The sequence below is a fragment of the Vanessa atalanta genome, chromosome 5, assembly GCF_905147765.1.
Source record: "Vanessa atalanta chromosome 5, ilVanAtal1.2, whole genome shotgun sequence".
In the NCBI taxonomy this organism is placed as follows: domain Eukaryota; kingdom Metazoa; phylum Arthropoda; class Insecta; order Lepidoptera; family Nymphalidae; genus Vanessa; species Vanessa atalanta.
In genome coordinates, this window is record NC_061875.1 from 11,260,477 (window position 1) to 11,285,859 (window position 25,383).

The 25,383-nt window shown below is 28.0% G+C and overlaps 2 long non-coding RNA genes across 7 annotated transcripts; both read right to left on the bottom strand.

Annotated features, from left to right (window-relative positions):
* Positions 1-2,762: 2,762 nt before the first annotated feature.
* Positions 2,763-23,608, bottom strand: LOC125064358. Of its 6 annotated transcripts, none has more exons than XR_007119582.1 (6): positions 23,330-23,608; positions 12,513-12,690; positions 11,951-12,128; positions 9,915-10,915; positions 9,353-9,820; positions 2,763-9,227 (listed from the first exon to the last, which is right to left on the bottom strand). It is a non-coding gene; the product is annotated as an uncharacterized LOC125064358 (long non-coding RNA). The 6 variants fall into 6 exon arrangements; XR_007119580.1 differs by having other exon boundaries at positions 2,763-8,155; positions 8,499-9,227; positions 9,353-10,915; XR_007119579.1 differs by having other exon boundaries at positions 9,353-10,915; positions 11,998-12,128.
* On the bottom strand, positions 19,496-20,951 carry LOC125064360. Its single transcript, XR_007119584.1, has 2 exons — positions 19,715-20,951; positions 19,496-19,583 (listed from the first exon to the last, which is right to left on the bottom strand). It is a non-coding gene; the product is annotated as an uncharacterized LOC125064360 (long non-coding RNA).
* Positions 23,609-25,383: the final 1,775 nt, after the last annotated feature.

Sequence of the window (25,383 nt, forward strand, 5' to 3'; positions counted from 1 at the left end):
TTTAGGCGAGGCTTTGGTTTCTCGCTTATATTATAATTTTATCTTTTTTTCTTTAATGCGAACCTTTCATAGATAAGTAGGTACTTTGTAAATTTTGTAATAACAGAATAAAACGTTTATTTTTTATGTTATTTATTATAATGGACATAATGGATGGATGTAGATGAACCGTTAAAAGGATTACCTGATGGTAAGTAGTCACCACCGCGCATAGGCAGTAGTACTGTAAGAATGATAAAACATTCCTTACATCGCCAACACATCATTAACCTTGGGAGCTGAAACATTTCTTGTGCCTGTAGTAACAATGGATCACTCACCCGGCACACAATAATATTAAGAGTATTGCTATTTGGCTATATAATATCTGATGAGTGGATGGTTTCTACCTACCCAGAAGGACTTACACAAAGCCCAACTAACAAGTAAATAGTGATAGGTACATTACATGGAAATTGTACATTTACTATTATTTTTTTCGATAGATCCATTGTATTGAGTGTAATAATTGTGATTGTAATGGATTCATTGGCCCAGCAATTGGTCAATTTAGATTAATTCCCTTTCAGGATCAATTTCCTTATTTTTTTAAAGTATATCTTATACGTAATGCCAGCTAATTTTTATTAGTTATTTATATTATGATTATATTCTTATATAAATCATTTAGTAATAAACTGGAATTACAGACTTTACAAAAAAAGTGGTTTACTGCTACCCAGTCTTCCCTACAAATATAATTTTATTCTTATTTTATTTGATGACTAGATATCGAAGAACTGTTCAATCACTTGCAATCTATAACCTAGGAGCCAAGGAATCATTAAGGTATATATTTAAAGAAATAAAGATATTGACTGTTGCTTCTAAATACATATTCTGTAATGTTTTGTATGTACGGAAAAATATTAATGTTTTTATGAGAAAATGTGATTCTCATAACATTGGTACAAGGAACAAACAATCTTGTTACTCCTGTTACTCGACTGCATAGAGTCAGTAACTCTTTTGTGGGGCAATGTATACGCTTCTACAACAGGATCCCAGAAAGCGTTCAAAATGCTTCTGCGAAATTTAAAAAAATTGTTAAGGAACGCTTGTGGGCGAAAGGTTATTATACAATTAGTGAGTTTATGTTTGATAGCACATCTTGGGAATGAAACGATCGCCTCCTGGCTGTTTCTATTTAAATACAATTATGTCTATAATTATTTTGAGGTAAAAAAAAGACCCCCTTCTTTCGCCGGTTCTTCTCAGGTCAGGGTGTTTCCTTTTCCGAACCGGTGGTAGTGTTTAAAAGTGTGTGAAAGTGTAATACTTCTATATTGAATAAAGGAATTTGAGTTTGACAAGGATGTGTCTCATTATTGCAATAACACAGATAAACTCTAGCGTATGGAATTAAATCTTCAATAATCCGATGTTATGGCAATCAGGACCATGACGTGACATGACATGACCGACAGGATAGTTGAGGTTTGTTCAGTCGGCATCTTATATTAGACCTCAGGAGGTTACTAATTCGTTTAAAGGTTTGTTTGGTACCTACCTTTTAAAACCACAGCAGCAAAAAGCAGTTAGCATATCACATATATGCTATCAATATTTCCATTACTTTACTTTGTTCTAATCGTCGCAGGATTTTACTTTTTCTATTTGTCTATATGTATGTAAGTAGTATTTTTTTTTAATTACACTATTGCGAGGGATAGTGAAACATAATTGTTGGAGAATTATAATCAAATTTATTTCGTCATCCTGATCTACTTAAATTATATAACCTTTACGAAATTCGTACTTTATTTGCCTTCTCACTCTTTTTTGTTTATGTTTGGTCACATTATAGTGAAGTTAGATCATTTTATGAGCAAAGCATTAGAATTTATTAAAAACTTCCTCTTGTTCATCTAGAGGAACTAATCTTTGTCCTTTTTCAATATAAGATAGCAACAATATAAACAGTAGGTAGTGAAACGAAAGGCAATAACAACAACTATGTTATATATATTTTTTTATTATTCATCGTTTATATATTTTTTCACTCCGATATATTTTACCGCCTAGTTGCTATAGCGACCCCGTCTTTTCTTTTCTGTTATCGGTTGCCATAGGCAACAATCCCTTTTGCATAATTGTTAATGAGTAACGTTCGGAAAAGACTGGGTCGGCTATTCAATTCTAAGGCTTGGCTTGGCTTGGCTTGGTTTAGCATATAGCGTTACAGTAGATAGATATAGCAGTACCATTTACTATTACATACCTACCATTATTACAACAGTTTCAGCACGGAACACATGAAAATATAGCTTCAATATAAATAGTTGTAAAAATATTTATTTTCCGATAAAATATTTTTTCTTTGTCATAATCTGGTAAAAATATCAGTTGAAGTGCTAAATGATTTTGTAAAGATAATTCCGTAATAAGAGCTCTAATAAGAAAATTAAGTACATGGCCAATCTTGTCTTCAGAATGACTGGCCATTTCAAATTTTTTAATGTAGGTACCTATTACTCAAAGGTACAAAATATAAACATTTAATAAAACTGACAAAATACTTTTTAGTTATTCTGATGCACGTTTATGGCTGGGTATTTCGAATTCAGAGGTGAGGAAACTACTTCAGTAAGATGCTGGCCAATTCGTTTCACAAAATAAGTTAATAAAAATCAGGGGGTAAGGACAAGGGTAATAAAACAACAAGCAAACTTTTGAATTATATTTGTATCAATCATACTTGGAAGTGAAATAAAACGACGAAATAGTTATATCTTTGAATTTATTTTCATTGATTTATTCTTAATTTACATTTAATTTTTTAATTTTGAAAATATCTACTACCGCTTCGGAAGGTGTTCTTCTGTGGAGAAGAAGCGGCGCAAGAAACTCCACAGGCATCACCTTTTTTTTAAATTGAAGTTAAGCCAATTTTTGTATTGAATTATATATATTAATTTTGATGTTGATTTGGTAATATATAATTTTTAAAATACATATATATCTGCCTAGTTCGATAGTTGCGAAACATAACTTGATACTTAAGACTAAAACCCCCTATATGTCATCGCCCGGTTTTTACGAATTATTTAATTAACCTGAAAATTATTTGAAAAAATTAAGTTAATAGTTTAAGTAAGTACCTACTAACCTACCTATGTAGGTACTTCCTTAAATACATTTATCCTAAGTGGCAAGTTTTTTATGTCTACATTTTCAATGGTAATTTTTGCTTGTATATCTGAAAAAATAGAACATAAATATTGCGAAAAACCATGTTATCAAACAATTACTTATAAATTGTATTTTCGTTATAATATTTTAAGCTTATTTTTCGGTGACATGATACTTATTTTTATATAATTATAATCTAAAGATTAAAGTAAATTATGTTTAATACTATTCATGTATATTATATTAATTTAAATATTAAGACCTAACACATATTAGGAACTTCTTGTTAATTATATCAGGTAATAAGTAAATCTTAAATTATTGTATAAATTTATTGTGTTCATGATTTTTCTAAGCTGTAAAATAATATTAAAACTTACGATAGCCTGCGTTCACTGATACGAACTATTCAATCCACAGTACTTATTACTCAAGCATTCGAAAGAAAACAACCACCAATATGCTTCTAAATATCTACATACTTTGTATATAAAACCCGCTACCAGCCAAATACTTTCGTCGCTGTTTCATCAAATACCAAACTGTTACGTACCAATTAGGACGACACGAATATATTTCTCGCAGGCAAACATTTACTTCAAATGTTTTTCATTCGACTTTCTATCGCTAGATATTAATACCTGTTAAAATATTAAGAAATCGTATTTTCATACCTAGTTAGTTTGAGATGATCATGGACCCTTGCGTACCAGAGTTAAGCAGAACCTAACGTTAATACTATCTCTTACGCTAAAACTAACAACACATACACACAGAACTTGCTACACAAAGATGATGTAGTGATGTTATTTACGCGTAGAAATGCAAAAATAAATTAAATACCTATTTAGATCGAAGTTGTCTAATTGAAAGCATCAGCAACGTTACGTCTATAATAATATGCGGCATGGCCAATACATACGATATTCCGAGACAGAACCTTGCTGTCGGTCCATGTAACTGCGTCGATACATCGTTCTTATTATATTAACTATTATAGCTAAGATAATAGACTAATTATTTAAGGTATAAGGCGTAAAATACAACTCACAGCCAATGCAAGTGAACCAACACACCGTCGACGTTTACTATCGTAGAATCGTTTTCTTTCTCCGTAGAATATCTATCTGCACGAATCTCTGAACTGCAAAAATTTCGAGGCACACGAAAAACATACTCAAATCTTTTTATATAGGTTGTGTAGTGTAGTTGAAAATAATCATGCGAGTGTCACAATAACTTCTACTATTGAGTCGTACAGTACAGTTGCTCCTACGGATTTTGCTTACGAGTGCAATCAGATTTTGGTTAGGCTAACAGGCTCGAATTTGTTGTCCTTCGTAGTGTATGCCGCTATCTGCCAGCGTGATAACTGCAAACAATAATTAAGGGACACAAGAAAACGACGTTAAGAGGTAAAGGGTTAGAGATTTTAAGACTAGTTTAACTTTAGTCATGCTTCTAACACGTCATTGGCATCAACATATTCTACTTGGTGTCAGCAAACAATGTATTCATACCAATTTATAACCATTGAATTTAACTCGATGTCAGGAAATGATGTTTAGACTTGTGCAGAAATCTTCAACTGTAAAAAGATCAAACAGCACGCAGAAAAGCAAACAAAAAGGCTTAGTGTTTAAAAGATTACAGTTATTAATGTAAATACCTGATTTATAAGTTTTTTACTATGTCATATGACATTTTAAACATAACGTATGGCTGTTCCGCCCGTTTTCTATATAAATAAACGACCGCGTATCTGGTAACTGTGAACATAAATATAAAAACACGAACTAAAGGTAAAATTTTACCTGCTACTTTGAAGTCCGTGCATGACTGCAGATTCAGGCCTCAATATTTTTCCTTTATATTGTATTATCATTTGCTTAAATTATGCCTTGTTAATTCTTTAAATTTAATTTGATCTCCTTCGGGAGTTACGTGGAACGTGACAAGGCGTAAGAAGGCGTCGGAAAGAATCCGGAACTGCAAAAATGTACCGACACGAAAAAAAGCATAACAAGCATTTCTGCTTTGTTAGATTATGGCAATGAAAATCTTGGTTTGCTACCTATTCCGCTGCATGCGCCGTAAAGCTCAAATTGAAATAAAATATATATAAATAGGGAAAAATTGTTTGGAGTAGGCTATATTCTATCATACCGTTCTCATTCGTTGCCTTTGTGCAAAATTAAATTTCGTAGCCCGCATTCCACTCGATCAGATTTATACGTTTAGCTTTTGTCGAGACCCTCAACTGTGAAAAGATACACGAAAAACGCAAAAAAAAATAATTTATAATTACCTAAGTAAATAATAGGAAGTATATGCATTTTATATATACAATCAACATAATTATCGAAGTACAACCAAATAAGTCAAATGTGTTGTAATAAATCTGATGAATTGAACTGATCACTAGCATTCCGAATGGATGTGTCTAAATAATGGTAAAAACGTTATATTGTAAACAGTGACCGCGTCGGCGTGAAGTAACGTCATCTAACTTCTTTAAAAATAATTATAAAAATATAAATTTAGAAATATATATGCAAAAAAAAGGTTCATGAATCTTTAGTGATAGGAGAATAAAAAAAAACCTTTGGAATGTACATCATTATTTATGGATTACATGAATATTTCCTGTTTGTTTAAATAGATAAAAAATATGTATTAATATTGATTGCATCTATCGTTATGTATTGTCTCTGTAAGAAAGGACATTTATTGTTAATCTTAAACAATTTTGTTCAGATTTACCTTTTAATGTTATAATAAAATATCCACCGATTAAACGCAAGCGAAGAATGTCTAATACCTGCAAAATAAGTTTGAGAAAAATATAATTATACGCAGACGCCGCTGGTTGGATCACCGAAACCACGACAGACGCCATAAAATCACGAACTGTAATAATATAAAAAAAGGCACAAGGGGAAAGTACATGTCCTTATAACGCTAGCAGAGATTTTATTTATTATAACAATAATCTTATTATATTATTTTACCTATATTTTTCTCGTTCGGTGTCGTATGTGTAGAGCTACATTATATTCGTATTATGTTACTCTGCCGATATCGAGCCTACGGAATCTTAGAAATTTAACTGAAATTAAAACGTTAAAACAAAAACTCTCGGCATGTTAATTTCTCTCATTATTTTTATACATGTTTTGCTATTGTACGCATACGTTTTACATTTATATAACGTAAACCGTTATTTAATTGAGCGCCGTCAAAAACAGGCAACTGCAAAAAAAAGTTAAGAAAAAAGTTTTATACGTTCCTGGAATTATTATAAAAATAATTTCATTAATCTGTAAATAATAGTGGTTATAGTTTTCTAATATATTTTATTGCATTGAGTTTTAATGACGTGTTAACATTTATTATACTTAATTTATATGACTATATATAATTATCTGTAAAAAAAAAATATTAATAACAGAAAAAGCATTCAATCTGAGAACTATTTAGATCTCACTAACACCAACTTTCCACATCAACTCAACTTTTCTCGTTTCTCTATACTATAATTATTTTATGAATTTAATTAACTTTTTGCAATATATTTATTTAAACTTCCCAATTCAACTCACAACACATCACCACTGACACTTAGAACTCTAAAATTTCTCTCATGATTACTAGTCTGCTTTAGTTATTTTTGTTAAATATTAACTGTAGGTAGATTGCTAAAACCATTTCAAATAAACGTAACTTTTGTATTCATGCTTTCATTTTCACTATTCACAATTTTTCACTAAAAAACAGAACTAATTTTACTAACAAACGGCAAACGAACACTTAACCACAACAAACGAAATAAGACAAACTTAATTTGGTTTTTCTTTTTTGCAGAGATTAATTACTTCTTGGGTCGTTAAGGCATTAATCCTACAAAAGCATTTAAGCATAATATAATATAATAAATTGAAGTGAATTCATTTTCAAGCGACAGCTCGTTCTCGCACTCGTGATCCTACTGTTCATTCTCCCAAAGCATATCCTGTGATACAGAGTAACATACTCGCTACACTGGAGTGTTAACTATTATATAACATATACAAAACATATCGACAACATATGCCAGGACTGAAAAAAGTGTTAATGGATATAAACACTAATTTTGGACCTTACATCTTTACTATAAAGGGACGAATCACCACAGCAATAGGATTAAAAGAGTATCATAGTGACATTCCACAAATTATTAAAGCTCTATTAAAAATAAAAAGCATTTAATACAATGAGGGATAAAAGATCTTTAATATATTACATAAACACCGATGAGTAGCATTTAGATGAACAATAACTTAAGCACATATTTTCGCATTGTACTCATGAAAATCTTGCATTGCCTCTAGTAAACCCAACATCGATGTATGTGCCATATATAAGAATAATAAAGTGACAACAAATGTTTAACTATCACACACCATCTAAACCTGCAAGAAATCGCGATTTCATATGACATATTCCATCTAGCTCCATGCTCATTCACATGTTAAAGTTAGCCACAAAGAATTGTTGGTGCATTTTATAAAGATCACAGAAAATTTTGTAATCAAAATGAACTGTGTCTACAAACATAAAAATCGTTGAAATGCAAATAAAAGCATATCTATTTTTAAGAAGACTTGGACGATGCATGGAAGCAGCAACGGTTACTTTAGTTACATAGTAGAACCACTTTGGATAGTTAGCATATTGCGTTTTATCAAAATATCGTTTTATAATTGTTACACGGAACCACAAACAAACCACGTGACTCAAGCTTGGTGGGTATTTTCTGAGCTTACAGACGACTATAATGCGAAGAAACAAACTGGCATAATGATAAAATCGTGGATTGAAAAGCAATATGGTGCAGGAACAATCTTCTCCGTGTATAAATCCATTTATTCTAGTGTGTATTAATGTAATTTTTATTGCAATGTAGAAAATTTGCTCTTTCTAAATTTTCTATCGATTAGATTAGCTGAAAACAAAATATTGATGACCTAGTCGTGCTGTATTATGAAATTAAAATTTAAGAAATGTTAAAGAAAATTCTGTTTTCATAAGTTTTGTAATGAGTAAAACAACTACAATACCAAAAGAACCGTGTAACCGATACACAAACTGAAATAATATTTATTATAATAGCATAAAAAAAAAAAAAAAATTAAACAACGTATATTATATAAAACCATTTCACATAAGTAAAGCGAGTATGTAAATTGTTATTAATACTGTGAGGAAAATAACGTTACAAAAAACCATTGAAATAGGGCGCTAGTAGTGTATCGTTATTAATTTGTGACTTAATAAAAGTTACATACCCGTATGGACACCGATGACAATCATGATCCTAACTCTCAAAGGCGTGAAAAGCGTCGAATGTATATCTGCAGAAATGCACTAGTAATATCCAAGCCTTTTCACACTCTTATAGCAACATTTCAACAAACAACTCGCGAATTGACTAAACCAATCCCTCCTAATCTCATGCTCATTCAAATACAACGTTATAGGCAAGATCCAAAGAAAATTGTTAATCACCACAAGTAATCCCAATTAAGCCTATAACATTAAATATTATCCTTTATCTGAAATAAATTACTTGAACAATGTATGTGGCGCTGATAAGCATAGTAAGGTGTGTACTACGTTTTCGATGTATCCACATGGATCGAAACGCAGGGAAGACGAATCACGTGATATATCGAACAAATAAAAATATATTTACAAGCAGATGCTAAAAACAAACCTTACTCATCAACCAAGGGTCATCCAAGTGCTATTCAGTGCAGTCAGCTGTGAATTGTGACTATCCCTAGTGTTAAACAATCTAGACCATGCTGTACCAATTTTAGTTTAAATAGTTAAATATAAAAAAGGTCAAGCCAATATCGCACTATATTATGCATTATTTTGAAATGTAATACGGTTTCAAGCCAAATAATATCAATTGTACTCTTGTAATGTTAAAATTACATTTTTTGTGTTAACATTTGATTTTGTATAACATTCTTGTTACCAATATTGTTATTTATCTGGAATTAAAAAAGCTAAACGAAAAAAGGAAAGATAGTTGAGGAAGATAAAAAAAATATTAGTATATAATATATTACATAATACGAATATTTAATTTATGCAAGAAATATTCTTGTCATTCTCTCTCTCTTGGACTCACCTAAGACAAGTAGTCATCATACGTTCGATTTCTCATGTGGCCAATTCAATAAAATATCATGAGTATTTGTGTACTTGTGAATATAAAATTTGTAGTGATTATATCTGTTAGATTAAATAGTTTCTTCGGTTATTAAATATAAATATTCGGCTTCGTTTATTAGGTATACGTTTCTTTTTATTTTTTTTTGATTTTTCAGATTTCTTTCCGTAGTAAAAATTGTTCTTAGTGTTTTAGTTTCCGTCATTTTCTTTAAAAACATCCGTTATTACGTTTTTGGTGTTTTATCTCTATTGCTATTTTAAGATGCTAAAATACTTCAACCAATTGCATAAGGTAAGTAAAATTGAGGGCCTCTAATGTTTCCTATTTTAAGGCTAATTGAAGATATTAAGATACTTGAAGCATTCATTTAATGTAATCATGAAATCTATTCCAAAGTGGCATTAATACATGTCTTACAAAATGCTGTAAAAATGGAACGGTTGAGCTATTCATTATATCTGATTTTTAATGTACATATATGTTATCTAATATCTCTCGATGTTAACGTCAGTATTACCCTTTCCATGATTATAGGGAAATTTCCTTATTTTCCTTCTAATAGCGAATTACTTTTCTGCTGAGTAGAAATTAGTTGTTCAAAAATTTATATCTTAATGTAATTTTCCATGAACGAAATCCTACAAATAATCGTAGTTTAAAATCAGTGAATTATTTTTTCTGGATATTTTTATTGTAATCATTACCGATTTTATCAAGTCTCTTTCACTCATTGCGGTATTTTCTATACCTTTTCAAATTATTACTTTTATATAGATTTTAACTTGTATAACTTTTCTTCCGTATATATATTTAAAAAAAACTCATCACTAATTAAACATTCCACTATGACACTAACTGCACACTTAAACGAGAATATCTTGCGATTTTTTCATCCTTTTGTTTTGAAGCTATTTTCAACGTAAATGTGACGTATGTTGAGTATTTATTTGAGTATTTAAAAACATTTTTTAATTTCTGAATCAACTCTGCTCTGTATTTCAATTACTTTTATCAATCAACCTTTTCAATATGGTCATGTCGCAGAATATTGATTATTTCTCTTTATTTTCTAAATCTTAGTAACTTATCGAACAATATTCTTTTTAATTAAATAGCGGTGAATAATTATCATTACATCTACCATGAACTCAATTCTCAAAATATCACTAAACTTAAAACTTTCACGTGTTACATATAATACTTTTCTTAAAAAAACATTATCACTATTACAACTGCACACAAAACTTCTCCCCACAAAACTAATGAACACGCTATCATCCGATTGTATAGCCTAATTCTTCTAGTAACTGTAAAGCTGATTATTATTGATATTCTTCTCTAGTTATGGTTTTATTCTCTTATTCTGTTTTTGTTCAAGTATTCCCGTATTTTTCAAATTATTAATTTTTGATTTATATATATATTTATATATATTTATACATATGTATATGTGTTGAAATTCCTGATTTAATGTTACTTTGAATAGCACTTAACTCAATATATTTTAAAGGAAAAGGGCTAAAAAGAAAAAAAGATTAGTTGCAAAAATAAAAAGAACTGTGTGACTGGTTTTGCTTTTATTAAATTTTTAACAATATTAGTTTTGTTTTTTAAATAGTTTGAAAATTAAGGTGTAATTTATTTTATTCAAATTATCTGATCTGACAAATTACATTTTTCGTATATTTTAACATCTTCACGTACATAAATCACCGATTACGAGTTTTAATGTTTTTTATCCCGTAGTTTTTTTATAAATACGACTTGATGTTATTTAAGATACTGAGCAATGACGATATTACATCACGTTAATCAAAGTGTAGCTAAAATATTTATTTTCATGTACGTAAAATTTACTAGATATCTTATTGCACCTAGGTTTTTACATCTAAACACTACTATTAAACGAAATGATGAATACCGTTCAACGTGCCAACTTCGGTATAATAGACTCAACTATAAAGAATCTTATTTTGTTTTAACCTACCGTCGTGTAGTCGTCACTATTTCAGGTATAATTCATCCTAAACGATGCCTAATAGGTGTTAGGTCACTGCGCATGAGTGCTTCAATTCTACGCTTTTTAAACTTGTTATGCGTTAGATATATACATATATACATACATAAATATAAAAGGATGTGTCAATAACGAAATGATTCATACTTAGTTTAGCATTAATATCTATCTTATATTGTAAATAATACATATTATTTATTGATTACTAAAATTTACCATTATTCTATCATATTATATATCATATAACTAAGATAAAAGTAAGCTACATCTAGACAAAATCAACTGCTTAATGTGATGTTATAACGAACCTAAAAGTAATCTAAATACTAAATTAATAGTACGTCATCGCCTGATATTATTTTAACGTTCGTATCTTAGTCTACTATATTTCGTGATAACTAACTTTAAACTCGTATCTAATAATTCATGTACGATTTTAATATTCTAAATATATTGAATTACGACCTAAAGATAAGATTTCTTATCTTCAGTTACAATAACAATATCAAATATAATATGTAAAAATACAAGCTTACTTTGTAATGTATAAATGTAATTGAATCTGTATGTATCCGAAACTTACAAATGTAACTATTTCAGCCAGTAACATCTAAACTCAAGTTGGAGTATAATGATCGTAACTAAGAGCTTTAGCTATCTCGTGGCTACCGTGATACATAGCGAACAAGCCTGCCTGTAGCTCCAACTAAACATCTGAAAATCAATTGACGACAACCATTACTGAAATCAATCCTTATAACTATTTTATGTCAAGTGCTAGATGACTAAGATGTATGTGTTATGACCGGCGGATCTGATCTAAACGGACTATTAGCTATACTTATTGTAAGAGTCTACTTATAGTAGAACGTCTAATATTTCCAATTTTCGATTTCCGGTTACATTTAGTTTATCGTTAGTCTTTTGTAATAATTCTTCAACTATGGTAATTTATTTTAGAATTATTTGTAAAATCAGCAAATATATTATTTCGGAGAACATAGCTTAAAGACGTTTTCAGTTACATTAATATAAAAGAGAATATCTAATGAGTAGCTATTTTTGAAAATGTTATCTTAAGTCAAAATTTGTCAATACCTGCGTAACCAACTAGAAAGATCCCTAAACGGGGACGTTTCTACACCGATGACCGGATGTATTCCTTAGCGTTCGTACCGACGCGAGCCATATAAATACTTTTTGAATCTGCTAAAGTACTGGCCTAATGTAAGGGATGTAATCGACCTGCCATGATGTTCGACGAGTTAAACCGAGTCTGCAGAAGAAGCGTGGATAACGGTTAATAAATATCACAATAATCCTGAAATATAATAAAATCATAAAACATTAACTAAGTTTAAAATAATTCGTTATTCATATACAAACAGATTTAGTTGAATTTATAAGGTATATTTAAAGTAACATAAGAGTAAAAGCTTTAACGCACCGCAATTTTAGATAATATATGTACTGCGTTGCCAAATTGAACTATTAATTTTATAATTGAAATAATTCAATTTCTGTATCGTGCTGCATGTATATTTTAAAATTTTAATGATAGTAAAATGACTAATTTTGTGTATGTTTGCTCTATTACAATTATTTGTTTATTAATTGTACATCACTCAGTTATTATTGCTTCAAAAATTTACTAGCGTTTATGGATCTATTTAATTTGGTTATTTTCGATGAATTTTTCTTATGCATATATTTTATAAATTATTTAATATATGTTATTTTTCAACTCCCAATCTGTATAATATGTTAATTTTAATGCTTAATTTACCAAATGATTACGCATTTTACTTCATATAAAAAGCGATTTTTTTGTTAATGTAGATTGTATAAATAATACATGTTCAGTTTATGACTTTGGAGTTTTGATCTATTATTTAAAGATAATTATTTATAAATATTCCAAATTGCTTCTACAAATGAACCTTATATATTGTGGTAGGTGTTTAGCGAAATAAAAACTTATTTCATAAATATTTTAATTTTTCTTTTAAGATACCGATTATTATCTTATGATTAGAGATTGAGATCCATTATTTTATAAATTAAATATCATAGAACCTTTGCTTAACTTACATCTATATATTCCTTTATTAATATGACCCCGTCGAAAACTACCTTCCTTATGCCTGTATTTAATTACTTTTTTATAGATACATATTTTGATAAAACCTTAAAACTTGTCATTTAATTTAATTTATGATATTTTCCATTGATTGATTGTAGTACGAAATTTGTATTTAAAATTATCAGAGCAACGCGTATCGATAAAATCATTATTCTTTTATACCGCACAAATAACATCTTGTCTTTTGAAGGTTAATGTAATATAAATAAACAGTAAGTAGTCATCCGCTTATTCAGCGCAAACATAACGTCATCAACAGCTTGCATACGATTGTGAAATACTGAAATTATTAGGTACCTACTTTAACGATCGTGATAATGTATAAAAAACATATGTTTCGACATACTATCGAAATTTCTTAGAGAAAGTATTTTTTAAATATGGTTTTGTAATTTATTTAATTCCCTTCCTTAATTTGATTCTTTAAATAAATACGTTTCCAAATAAAATGTTACCATAATATGAAATAAAAACCTTTTGAAATTATAATATAAATGCACTATCAAGATGCCACATAGCGTTCGAGGCGTGCACAAAGGTTTTATTAAACTATGTATTTGGATACCATAACATGCCAAATAATGATAATGTAACCTTATTGTCTTAAATACCAATATTAATATAAACTCATCAATGACTTGTCTTATTGTTATAACTTGTTTTATAAATGTTATCACAATAATCATATTGATAATAACTGATATACAAAATTGTCGAACGGATATTTTTTTATAAACGATTTATTGATATGCATAAAAAAACCATTAACAAGATGAAACGTATTATTAATACGTTTCATCTTGTTAATGGTGTTTTTTCTTTAAATTACTATATTTCTTTTGCAATGCAAACGGCATTACTAATTTATGTCTTACAGAATTACCTTAATTTCCTATTTTGCGATTAACTGCAATTTGGTCCAGTGATATTTGTGTCATATTATTATGCAAGTTTAAATTCCGAAAGTATATAAATAATACTATCGTTATTTATAAATTATAATTATATTCGAATACAATAAAAACTAAGTTTCGATTTCCTTATATTTTATAAAAGATACAATTTCCTTTTATTTTTATACCTATAACATGAAAATATTGAAGACCAGCTTTCTGTTGCACCTTTATTTAATCTAAATTTTCAGCATTTTGAACTCTGTTAACGTAATATTGCTTAATTGAAAATTTTTGACTTCATAAAATAAGCAATCACTTAAAAAAATATGTACATAATTATACCATTATAATCATAGTGTTTTTCTTGTAAAATTACGGTTTTTCTGTGTACTTATTGAAAATATTTAAAATGTTTCTATTTAAAATTTTATTATTTGTGTTCTGAGAACATATACTAACAAACAATATATTTTATCATACGTCTAAAGTCAGACCTATTCACCTCTTTTTATAAATATCATAAAATCACTCTGAGTGTACCTACTTGGTTTCTATTAGTTGCAAATGTATATTTTAGGATACAATTTTAATGTGCAAAAGATGGACAATAGCCAATTTCAATCTCTATTTTAGTAATAAGTCTAGGCATATTGATCACTTCATTTTGCCAGCGGCTCCTAATAATAAACGAAATACTAAGGAAGATCTAAGGTTCAATGAACACTACCTTGTTAAGGGACCTGTGTATTTTATACCCTATATAAATTTGCGCATAAAATTTCAATAAAAAAAAAACCACTTAAAATTAGTTTTATATTATTATAAATTATGTTTTATTAATTATATTTTATAAAATTTTCTTAGGAATATTCACACTATTTCACGCTCTAAGCAGATTAAAGACGGATTAAAAAAATAACATCACTTAGCCGCTAACATTAATTTAACGTAATTTATGTACGTTATTTAATTTTCAATGTTTTCAATCTAATGCTACTTTAAATATACTTAAAATACCTATACCATATGTGTATATAGAATAACTTTTATGTCCTTATCCTGTGAGATACTGTCTATACCATTGACATAAAATTTTATTTTATACTTTCATTGAAAACGAGTCCATATTCTTAATCTGTAAGATAACTGTTTATACCGTTAAGATCTGTTACTGAGATTTGTTAAGACACTTGTCTATTATACCTTTGAGATTTGTAAGACTTTATATAAGTATTGGGCATTCAAATTTAAGTCCTACTTTCATTGAAAACGAGTCATATTCTTATCCTTTAAGATATGTTTGTTTATACCATTCAGATTCAATATTATTTTTCTAATTTAATTGAAAACGACTATCATATTATTATGCTTTAAGATATTGTCTGTTACTGAGATTTGTTAAGACACTTGTCTATACCTTTGAGATTTGTAAGACTCATAATTATTGGACATTCAAAATTAAGTCCTACTTTCATTGAAAACGAGTCATATTCTTATCCTGTAAGAAATGCTTGTTTATACCATTCAGATTCAATAATATATTTCTAATTTCATTGAAAACGACTATTATATTATGTATTAAGATATTGTCTGTTACTGAGATTTGTTAAGACACTTGTCCTGTACCTTTGAGATTTGTAAGACTTGTTATAAGTTTTTGACATTCCAAATTAAGTCCTACTTTTATTGAAAACGAGTCATATTCTATTCCTGTAAGATATGTTTGTTTATACCATTCAGATTCAATATTATTTTTCTAATTTCATTGAAAACGACTTTTACATTATTATGCTTTAAGATATTGTCTGTTACTGAGATTTGTTAAGACACTTGTCTATACCTTTGAGATTTGTAAGACTTTATATAAGTATTGGGCATTCAAAATTAAGTCCTACTTTCATTGAAAACGAGTCATATTCTTATCCTGTAAGATATTGTATTTTTCTTATTTTATTCTAAACGACTATTATATTATGTATTAAGATATTCTCTGTTACTGAGATTTGTAACGATACTTGTTTATACCTTTGAGATTTGTAAGACTTATATAAGTATTGGACATTCAAAATAAGTCCTGCTTTTATTGAAAACGACTATTATATTATTATGTATTAAGATATTGTCTGTTACTGAGATTTGTTAAGACACTTGTCTATACCTTTGAGATTTGTAAGACTCATAATTATTGGACATTCAAAATTAAGTCCTACTTTCATTGAAAACGAGTCTTTTTTCTTATCCTGTAAGAAATGCTTGTTTATACCATTCAGATTCAATATTATTTTTCTAATTTCATTGAAAACGACTATTATATTAAATATTAAGATATTGTCTGTTACTGAGATTTGTTAAGACACTTGTCTATTATACCTTTGAGATTTGTAAGACTTGATATAAGTATTTGACATTCAAAATTAAGTCCTACTTTCATTGAAAACGAGTCATATTCTATTCCTGTAAGATATGTTTGTTTATACCATTCAGATTCAATATTATTTTTCTAATTTCATTGAAAACGACTATCATATTATTATGCTTTAAGATATTGTCTGTTACTGAGATTTGTTAAGACACTTGTCTATACCTTTGAGATTTGTAAGACTCATAATTATTGGACATTCAAAATTAAGTCCTACTTTCATTGAAAACGAGTCATATTCTTATCCTGTAAGATATTGTATTTTTCTTATTTTATTCTAAACGACTGTTATATTATTATGTATTAAGACATTGTCTGTTACTGAGATTTGTTAAGACACTTGTCTATACCTTTGAGATTTGTAAGACTCATATAATTATTGGACATTTAAAATTAAGTCCTGCTTTCATTGAAAACGAGTCATATTCTTATCCTGTAAGATATATTTGAAGTATTTTTCTTATTTTATTCTAAACGACTATTATATTATATATTAAGATATTCTCTGTTACTGAGATTTGTAACGATACTTGTTTATACCTTTGAGATTTGTAAGACTTATATAAGTATTGGACATTCAAAATAAGTCCTGCTTTTATTGAAAACGACTATTATATTATTATGTATTAAGATATTGTCTGTTACTGAGATTTGTTAAGACACTTGTCTACTATACCTGCGAGATTTGTAAGACTTATAAGTATTGGACATTCAAAATTAAGTCCTACTTTCATTGAAAACAAGTCATATTCTTATCCTGTAAGATATTTTATTTTTCTTATTTTATTCTAAACGACTGTTATATTATTATGTATTAAGACATTATCTGTTACTGAGATTTGTTAAGACACTTGTCTATACCTTTTAGATTTGTAAGACTCATAATTATTGGACATTCAAAATTAAGTCCTACTTTTATTGAAAACGACTATTATAGTATTATGCTTTAAGATATTCTCTGTTACTGAGATTCCTTACGATACCTATACCTTTGAGATTTTTAAGACTTTTATATAAGTATTGGACATTCAAAATTAAGTCCTGCTTTCATTGAAAACGAGTCATATTCTTATCCTGTAAGATATTGTATTTTTCTTATTTTATTCTAAGCGACTGTTATATTATTATGTATTAAGACATTGTCTGTTACTGAGATTTGTTAAGACACTTGTCTATACCTTTGAGATTTGTAAGACTCATATAATTATTGGACATTCAAAATTAAGTCCTGCTTTCATTGAAAACGAGTCATATTCTTATCCTGTAAGATATTGTATTTTTCTTATTTTATTCTAAACGACTATTATATTATATATTAAGATATTCTCTGTTACTGAGATTTGTAACGATACTTGTCTATATCTTTGAGATTTGTAAGACTTTATATAAGTATTGGACATTCTAAATTAAGTCCTGCTTTCATTGAAAACGAGTCATATTCTTATCCTGTAAGATATTGTATTTTTCTTATTTTATTCTAAGCGACTGTTGTATTATTATGTATTAAGATATTGTCTGTTACTGAGATTTGTTAAGACACTTGTCTATACCTTTGAGATTTGTAAGACTTATATAAGTATTGGACATTCAAAATAAGTCCTGCTTTTATTGAAAACGACTATTATATTATTATGTATTAAGATATTGTCTGTTACTGAGATTTGTTAAGACACTTGTCTACTATACCTGCGAGATTTGTAAGACTTATAAGTATTGGACATTCAAAATTAAGTCCTACTTTCATTGAAAACAAGTCATATTCTTATCCTGTAAGATATTGTATTTTTCTTATTTTATTCTAAACGACTGTTATATTATTATGTATTAAGACATTGTCTGTTACTGAGATTTGTTAAGACACTTGTCTATACCTTTTAGATTTGTAAGACTCATAATTATTGGACATTCAAAATTAAGTCCTACTTTTATTGAAAACGACTATTATAGTATTATGCTTTAAGATATTCTCTGTTACTGAGATTCCTTACGATACCTATACCTTTGAGATTTTTAAGACTTTTATATAAGTATTGGACATTCAAAATTAAGTCCTGCTTTCATTGAAAACGAGTCATATTCTTATCCTGTAAGATATTGTATTTTTCTTATTTTATTCTAAGCGACTGTTATATTATTATGTATTAAGACATTGTCTGTTACTGAGATTTGTTAAGACACTTGTCTATACCTTTGAGATTTGTAAGACTCATATAATTATTGGACATTCAAAATTAAGTCCTGCTTTCATTGAAAACGAGTCATATTCTTATCCTGTAAGATATTGTATTTTTCTTATTTTATTCTAAACGACTATTATATTATATATTAAGATATTCTCTGTTACTGAGATTTGTAACGATACTTGTCTATATCTTTGAGATTTGTAAGACTTTATATAAGTATTGGACATTCAAAATTAAGTCCTGCTTTCATTGAAAACGAGTCATATTCTTATCCTGTAAGATATTGTATTTTTCTTATTTTATTCTAAGCGACTGTTGTATTATTATGTATTAAGATATTGTCTGTTACTGAGATTTGTTAAGACACTTGTCTATACCTTTGAGATTTGTAAGACTTATATAAGTATTGGACATTCAAAATTAAGTCCTACTTTTATTGAAAACGACTATTATATTATTATGCTTTAAGATATTGTCTGTTACTGAGATTTGTTAAGACACTTGTCTATGCCTTTGAGATTTGTAAGACTTATATAAGTATTGGACATTCAAAATTAAGTCCTGCTTTTATTGAAAACGACTATTATAGTATTATGCTTTAAGATATTCTCTGTTACTGAGATTCCTTACGATACCTATACCTTTGAGATTTTTAAGACTTTTATATAAGTATTGGACATTCAAAATTAAGTCCTACTTTCATTGAAAACGAGTCATATTCTTATCCTGTAAGATATTGTATTTTTCTTATTTTATTCTAAACGACTGTTATATTATTATGTATTAAGACATTGTCTGTTACTGAGATTTGTTAAGACACTTGTCTATACCTTTGAGATTTGTAAGACTCATATAATTATTGGACATTCAAAATTAAGTCCTGCTTTCATTGAAAACGAGTCATATTCTTATCCTGTAAGATATTGTATTTTTCTTATTTTATTCTAAACGACTATTATATTATATATTAAGATATTCTCTGTTACTGAGATTTGTAACGATACTTGTCTATATCTTTGAGATTTGTAAGACTTTATATAAGTATTGGACATTCAAAATTAAGTCCTGCTTTCATTGAAAACGAGTCATATTCTTATCCTGTAAGATATTGTATTTTTCTTATTTTATTCTAAGCGACTGTTGTATTATTATGTATTAAGATATTGTCTGTTACTGAGATTTGTTAAGACACTTGTCTATACCTTTGAGATTTGTAAGACTTATATAAGTATTGGACATTCAAAATTAAGTCCTACTTTTATTGAAAACGACTATTATATTATTATGCTTTAAGATATTGTCTGTTACTGAGATTTGTTAAGACACTTGTCTATGCCTTTGAGATTTGTAAGACTTATATAAGTATTGGACATTCAAAATTAAGTCCTGCTTTTATTGAAAACGACTATTATAGTATTATGCTTTAAGATATTCTCTGTTACTGAGATTCCTTACGATACCTATACCTTTGAGATTTTTAAGACTTTTATATAAGTATTGGACATTCAAAATTAAGTCCTACTTTCATTGAAAACGAGTCATATTCTTATCCTGTAAGATATTGTATTTTTCTTATTTTATTCTAAACGACTGTTATATTATTATGTATTAAGACATTGTCTGTTACTGAGATTTGTTAAGACACTTGTCTATACCTTTGAGATTTGTAAGACTCATATAATTATTGGACATTCAAAATTAAGTCCTGCTTTCATTGAAAACGAGTCATATTCTTATCCTGTAAGATATTGTATTTTTCTTATTTTATTCTAAACGACTATTATATTATATATTAAGATATTCTCTGTTACTGAGATTTGTAACGATACTTGTCTATATCTTTGAGATTTGTAAGACTTTATATAAGTATTGGACATTCAAAATTAAGTCCTGCTTTCATTGGAAACGAGTGATATTATACCATTTTGATTTCATATTATTTTCTACTTTCATTGAACATAAATTGTTTATGTTACTATGCTGCAAGATATCGTAAGACACTTGTCTATAACTTTGAGATTTCTAAGACTGTCTATACCATTGCTATATAAAAAAAAAATGAAGGATGACACTGTCTATATACCATTGACATACAATTTTATTTTATACTTTCATTGAAAACGAGTCCATATTCTTATCCTGTAAGATAACTGTTTATACTATTGAGATTCTAAGGTATTTTCCTACTTTACTGAAAACCACTATTATAATCTTTTGTATATGCCTATGCCTGAGATTTATTAGATATTTGTGTATACCCTTAAGATTCAATACTATTTTCTTCTTTCATTGAAAATGAGTCAATATTCTTATTCTGTAAGACAGCTGTCTATACCATTGAGATCCAATTTTATTTTTCATTGACAAAGACTAATTCTGTTATTATGCTGTAAGATATCGTCTATAGCATTGAGATTTGTAAGACTGTTTATAGACACATACCATTGCTATATAAAAATAATTTAAGATGACACTGTCTATAATACCATTGACATACTATTTTATTTAATACTTTCATTGGAAAAAACTTAGGTATATTATAATGCTATAAGATATCGTCTATTACTTTGAAATTTGTAAGACACCGTCCATACCATTTAGATCCAATTTATTTGCTTACTTCATTGAAAACGTCTATTACATTCTTAATATATTAAACATATATTAGATGAACATATTTAGTGATCAGTATTTTACATTATTTTTTGTAGATTTTAATATTTAAGAACTGTAAGCGGTTATATGTACTCAGTAGAATTTACTAGTATTTATATTATTTCTATTTTATAGATTACGAGAAATTATGTTTGTAGTTTTTATTGATATTTAATTGATTAAATACAATTATTTTTTTTACTATTTTTCTAATATGATAATACAAATTTTGTTGAAAATCCATAGGTGTTTTACCCTTGACTAGTAAAAATTTTAGTCGTATTTTATCAATGTATATAAAATACCTCAATGTATGTAATAAAAAACTGTAAATGAGTTTGTTAGTTTAGTATTTAATCAAGTAATTTTTAATCAATTCAATTCATGAAATCAAAAAAAAAATTTCGTTATGCCAAAATGGCAAATTATTTATCTTTTTTATTTCTTCCTAGTTTTTAGTTCATTATATTTAATGTTTGGTCATAATTATCAAAAACTGTATGCAGTAAAACCGTTTGAATCGTGAAAAGTTATGCACGGAATAAGTATTTTTTTATTTCACTTTAATCACAATTGTTAATGAATAAGATCTATCTATTTAATTCTATTAGTAACAATTTTTCATTTACTCATATTCATATTGTGTAACCCGTTATTAGAATAATGCTACCTTATAGTTTTGATCCAGTCTAAATTGAAATTTATTTGTCTTAAACTGATTATTGAACTAAATATGAGCATTCTTCTTAGCATATCATCATTCCACATTAATTACCCCTTTTTTAGTTTATATAATTGAATCGACTGGATTATTTATCATTAAACTATTATTAACTATTATTTTTTTTGTAAAAAAAAAATGTTTTATTGTCAACTTGCACTACTCAAGTTAATTTGTCAAGATACAAAAAAAAATTGTTACTCGTAATCGTAATTCAAAAACGATCGCTTATGCTTATGATAACCAATATTAGTACTTATAATAACTATTCGTTAAATATAAGATACCGGCATTAAGTTAATCGGTATGGGCTGTTTATGACGTTATGTCTATATTACGTATAGGCAACAGGTACATTTTTATTAAATTTCAAATATGTATTTTTGTAAGCAAATGCTTACAACAATACATAGTACTACGATATATATTACGATAGATATTACAATACATATTACTATAGTAATAGCTAAAATATAAATTATACTTGATAAATACAATTCCTTACAATACAATACAAGACTTTTTTGGTTAGCAGTCATCTAAAAGCCAAGTACCGTAGTACCGACTACCAACGCAGCTGTCGCGTAATACTACAGCATGTATGCAGTAATTTGAATCGTTAAAAAAAAATGAACAAGTTTCTAAATTATTACCAAATCTATAGTCATATTTATTTTATATTAAATAATCGAAATATTAAATATCAAAAATTTAGTAGTGATAAATTTTGTTGAGTGTTTAAACATTGATAAACATTGATGACATCATCAAAAATTAAATTTACAAATACCGACTTTGTACGACGCGTCAAGGTCAAATTACGGCGCAATTACGTGTATTAATACATTTAGGTACTTCAACTATGAACGTTTAAATAAAATAATAAAATCGGACCCACCTTACATCTTTATCCTTGTAACTTCCCTTGGATAGATATGGACAATCAAGGATACGCAATCAACCGGGCGATGACTCTGCCATCTTAAGACTCCTAACGAAACTTGCCACCTCTCATAGAAACTTCATATTCCAGAACATTTTATGGTAAATATAATAAGCTTAGTGCTACATTTTACTTTTAGAATATCTTTAACCTAATACTAAATTATCCTAAAATTCATTACGTTACAACAGAACCTCGCCACTACACTAATGGTAAAGGTATGGTGGGGCAATCTCGGCTAAATCGCTTTTATACCAGACACTTGACACCCCACAGACATTATAAGGCGTACAAATGAAAGAGATATGTTGGAAGCTAGGCTATAACGTTAAGGAAGTATACTCTTAAATTGGTAGCACTACCCTTCTAGAATTTTCTTTGTCCGAGCGAAAGAGATGCATATATAAGTATGAGCGACATAGACTGAGATTCTAGAATATTCCACTGCACCATATAGTCTAGGATATGACTTTATTTTGTTATTGTTATGCTTAAATACGATAACCAATATTAATACAAAGCATTCGAAATAAAATGTATTAAATTAAATAATTTAGATATATACTTTAAATATATATTTCACATATATTAATAGTAAATAGTAAAAAGGCATCATATAAAATTATTATATAATAAGTAAATCTTTATAGATTGTTGATAATTTGATATATATGTTTTTGTCGAACTATTTATTCGTATATGTCTTTGACTAATGTAATTTATTAAAATAAGAATTTATAACATAAAGTGCTTAAATATATACTAAAATGAATTAAAAATAGTTACTGTATAAATCTTGGCCGCGTGGAATGGTGGCAAGAATGCTAGCAGCATTTTTCCGTTGAATCGCAATTCCGATTCTCTGGGCTAAAAACGAACCAGCCCTCCTGTCACCAGTGGAGGGAATAAGGCGAGGTGTTACACTTTTGATGAAGCTTTTTGCACCATTACTCCAAGGGCCAAGTGTTTCGACAGCAAATGGGTCAAAAAAGTAATTTGACATAAGACACGAATAATGGTGGTATAATGTAATGTAACATTATTAACTTATAAGTATCCAAATTACAAATTTTTAAACGCTACTATCTCTGTACTTTTTTCAAATAGACAACTTTTTACCAGTGATTTTCAATTCCTATCAATTTAATGATTTACTTAACTGAAAACGGTATTATTTAATTAGTATTGCCTTTACAGTTGTTTGCACTAGTTAATTTGAATTAATTTGCCAACTGAAAATTACAAACATTTTTTATGAGATTTAAAAGATGATTATGGATTTCAGATAATTTTTCACATTATTAAAAACAAAATATAAACAAAATAAATTTCATAAATTGTTCAAATATTCCCTATAGACTCTTAGAGTATACACAACGGAAAAAAGAGACAAAAGTATTTAGCTTGCGACGATCAATACCGACTCGGTTATTTGCGAGAAAGGTGGCGATAATAATGGCGCATATATTGTGTTACCAGCTTAATTAAAATATATTTTCTACCAATTTAATTTGTTGAATAATTTAATCATTCATGTATTACATTTGTTAAATTTTTCGATTGACGGTTTGATAACTACATAAAATAATGTTACCTAACTTTTTTTTATTCAGGCTAAATATTTGTGTTTTATTTACATAAGAATTAATAACATCAAGGCATACAAATAAAAATTAAAAATAGTTACCGTATAAAATACAAATCATGACCGCAAATAAGGGTTACAAGAATGCTATCAGTATTTCCCTGTTGAATATTTTCAAAAGAATGAAAGGAGAGTCGTTCTTATTAAGCTTTTAATTGAAAAAAATGTTATTATTGTTGTACGAAATAATATTTAAAATTACAAAATTGATAAAATATTGAAAAGGTAACTAATTATTACATTCTACAAAAGGTTTAGAATCATTTATTTATGTTTTCAATATTGTTACAATTTCTTAATACTTATTATAAAAATTAATTGTTAAATATAAGTTATTTTAAATTAAATTAATTTCTGCACATAG